Source organism: Carassius gibelio, chromosome B22, assembly GCF_023724105.1.
Source record: "Carassius gibelio isolate Cgi1373 ecotype wild population from Czech Republic chromosome B22, carGib1.2-hapl.c, whole genome shotgun sequence".
Lineage (NCBI taxonomy): Eukaryota > Metazoa > Chordata > Actinopteri > Cypriniformes > Cyprinidae > Carassius > Carassius gibelio.
In genome coordinates, this window is record NC_068417.1 from 102,321 (window position 1) to 105,991 (window position 3,671).

A 3,671-nucleotide genomic window follows, 5' to 3' on the forward strand; every position below is an offset into this window, starting at 1 on the left:
TTTCGAGCTGAAAGCAATGAAACAAACGTCAGTTTTTAATATTTGGTTCATACAGAAAAACAGAAAAACAAAATATTAATTCGTTATTTCGTTTTTTGGTTTTCCAGATTAAATGGAATAATTGAATGATCGGATGATACACGGACCTATTTCAAATAAATGCTGTTCTTCTGAACTTACTTTTCATCAAAGAAACCTGAAAAAGTCTACTCAGCTGTTTTCAACATGTACACATTTTTGAGCAGTAAATCAGAATATTAGAATGATTTCTGAAGGGTCATGTCACTAGAGTAATGATGCTAAAACTCAACTTTGAAATCACAGGAATAAATTATATATTTTAAATATTTTCAAATAGAAAACAGTTCTTTTCAATGATAACGATATTTGAAAATGTTATTGTTTTTTTTCAGTAATTAAGAAATATATTGTGACATACATTTCATGACTTAATGTTCCAAACCAAAGTGACTTGTTCGCAAAGATCCACCTTTCTATAAATTTCAGCTTGAACACACCTGTTTGCATCATTATCAAGTGTTCCTGGAGACCCTAAAGAGTTGGTTCAGGTGTGTTTTTGGTACGGACTGAATGATTAGACTGATTAGGGCATCCGCAAATCAGCATTTCTGGTTCTGATTCTAAATAGCCAAATAAAAATACCAGGTAGACTAGATGATTTCCAATAACTGTCAAGGACTGCTAACCGTGTTGCTAAATCAATCTACATTATTTAAAAGGACTTCAATCCTGATCACCATGCTTTCAATTAAATTATTATTTGAAATGAACAATGAAATCTGGCAACTGTCTCCTAAGTGTTGTTTCTTTTGCTCAAATAGCATTAAAAACACGTATTATTTTACGACTACACCAGTCAATGTGCATGTGCAGTCTAAAGCGTGCATCTCAGAACACTGTTTCTTTATAAGGAACCTCGTCAACCAGCCTCCCAACAGTGACTAGCTCTCTTCATGCCGGTGGTCCACGATGAGCTCAACAAAACATGGTGAGGTCTGTACTTGGCATGTTTGAACTTCTCTATGGTATTAAAGCTCCCCCTCTCGAGGAAGCGGTAGCTGCACATCTTCTCTCACCTTTGAACCATGACCTCAAATCTGCAGCGCACACTACTAACTAAGCCCTGCAGGATCACATCAGCCCTGGCCAACAGGGCTCAGGTAGCAGCTGGCCAGGCTGGTTTAGCCCTGTACATGATGTCTGTGCTACAGGTATTTCAGGCCAAACTTCTCTGTGACATGGACGAGTCTGGCCGGTATCTAAGTGCATTGATGGAGCTGTGTGCGGAAACGGATCTGGCCCTACGTGCTACCGAGGTGATGATGCAGGCATTCAGAAAGGCCATGGCCAGCTTGGTGTTACTGGAACACTACCTGTGGCTAAACCTGATGAAGATCAGGGACACCAAAAAAATGGCTTTCTTCGACTCCCCGGTCTCTACAAAGGAATTCTTTGGACCTGCCATGGTCAGGTTCACAGAGCCCTTCATGAAGGAACAAAGGACATTGCAGGTGCTGCGTCATTTCCTCCCCAAGCACCACAGCTTGGCAACTGTTTCAAGCCGCCCCAATACAGAGTCCACAGAGCAGCCTGCCAAAAGTGCAGACTCAATCCCCTTCTTAAGCCAAAGCCTGGGCTTCAACAGCGCCCCCAAATGGCTAGGAAGTACTCCTTCCCGAAACGGCAAAGAAATAGAAGTTGGTGTTGATTTTAAATTAATTTAAAAGTTTGAATGTAAAACTCAAAACAACTGCACTATATTTCTCTAGGGGTCAGTAATACTTAAGACTTTTTTGAAAGTTTGCAAGTAAAACTTGTAAAATGAATAGCGGGACTTCTGTATCTCTTCTGACAATACTGCAAAATGTTATTTGAGAAGTGTTTAACAGGACACAGCCTTTTAAGCTGAGATAGAAGTTTTATTTTTTACTTTATATGTACACTAATCCATTTTTGTTTCATTTTCAATATTATGTGTTCTTTTATCAAAATGATGATACCAGTAACAACACACATTTTTTGAAGTTAAAATAGAAGAGCAGATTTACTTTACATTGATTGACTTATATTATGATATTTAAATATGATGTGCTGTGTTTTAAATGTTAGTTTTTACAACGTTTAAATGTTAGTGTATGAACCAGTAAAAAGACACTTAGTTATAAATTAAAAATGAATGTGTTAAATTCAAATTTAAATAAATAGTGTTTACGTATCCTACAGTGTGAATTCTAAATGTATTTAAACTTCTGAATGTCAAACTTGTTCAAAACAAGTGCAATGTCTTCCTCTAGGGAGTGGTAAACTGCCCAATAGGGCTGTGCAAAAAAAATAATACATAAAATAAAATAAGATTTTCATGCGCATCTCTTCTGCAAAGGCGCTCCTGAGATTAGCAGTATATATCCAGCATGTGCATTCAGATCAGGGTTGACAGGTTTTCAAAACAAAACCTGCCCAATTGCTTCTCAAAACTAGCCAGGACATGAAAAACCATCGCAGACTTGGCAAGAATGAGTGACATTTATTATTGGGGAACCCCCTGGAAATGCGATTGGGCTAGTTTTGGACTAGTTTTGAGAAGCAACTGGGCAGGCTTTGTTGTAAAAACTTGGCAACCTAGATAAACTACTAATTACAGGAGCGCCTTTACTGATGAGATGTGCATGAAAATCACATTTGATTTATTTTTTTACCAAAATTTAAATGTTGTTTTATGAACCAGTAAGAAGATTTATTTATATGCATTTCACAACTGAAGCATTTAGATGAAATAATTGCGCTTTTTGCTCTTTGCTTGGCACTTTTCAGATGGTCCCTACCCTACAATATTACATTTTAAGGTATATCAGTTACAATATCTCAAAGGGGGCCTATAATGCCCCTTTTTACCAGATGTAAAATAAGTCTCTGATACCCCCAGAGTTTATATGTGAAGTTTAGCTCAAAATACCAAACAGACTTTTTTATATATAGCTTGTTAAAATTGCTGTTTACATTTAAGGGTATGAGCCAAAATGTGCCATTTTTGTGTATGTCCCTTTAAACCTTTCACACGCGAGTTTAAAGTGGTCATATGATGTTGCTAAAAAGAACATTATTTTGTCTATTTGGTGTAATATTTGGTCCTCCTTAACACCAGCATTGTGGACTACAGGAAGAAGAAAGGAAGCATGAATGACCCCATCCACATTAACAGGATGGTTGTTGAACGTGTCTCCAGCTTCAAGTTCCTGGGAAACCACATCTCGGAGGAACTGTCCTGGACCACAAACACCTCCAGCCTGGTCAAGAAGGCTCACCAGCGCCTTTTCTTCCTCAGGACACTGAAGAAGAACCAGCTGTCTTCATCCATCCTGGTGAACTTTTACCGGTGTGCGATCGAGAGCATCCTGACCAGTTGCATCACAGTCTGGTATGGGAACTGTTCAGTGGCTGACCACAAGGCACTGCAGAGGGTGGTGAAAACTGCCCAACGCATCACAGGGACACCACTTCCTGCTCTTGAGGACATCCAGAGTAAACAATGTCTACGACGAGCTCGGAGCTTTCTCAAGGACTCCTCTCACCCTGACCACAGACTGTTCAACCTCCTGCCCTCTGGGAGGTGCTTCAGGAGCCTCCGGACAAGGACCACAAGATTCAGGAAC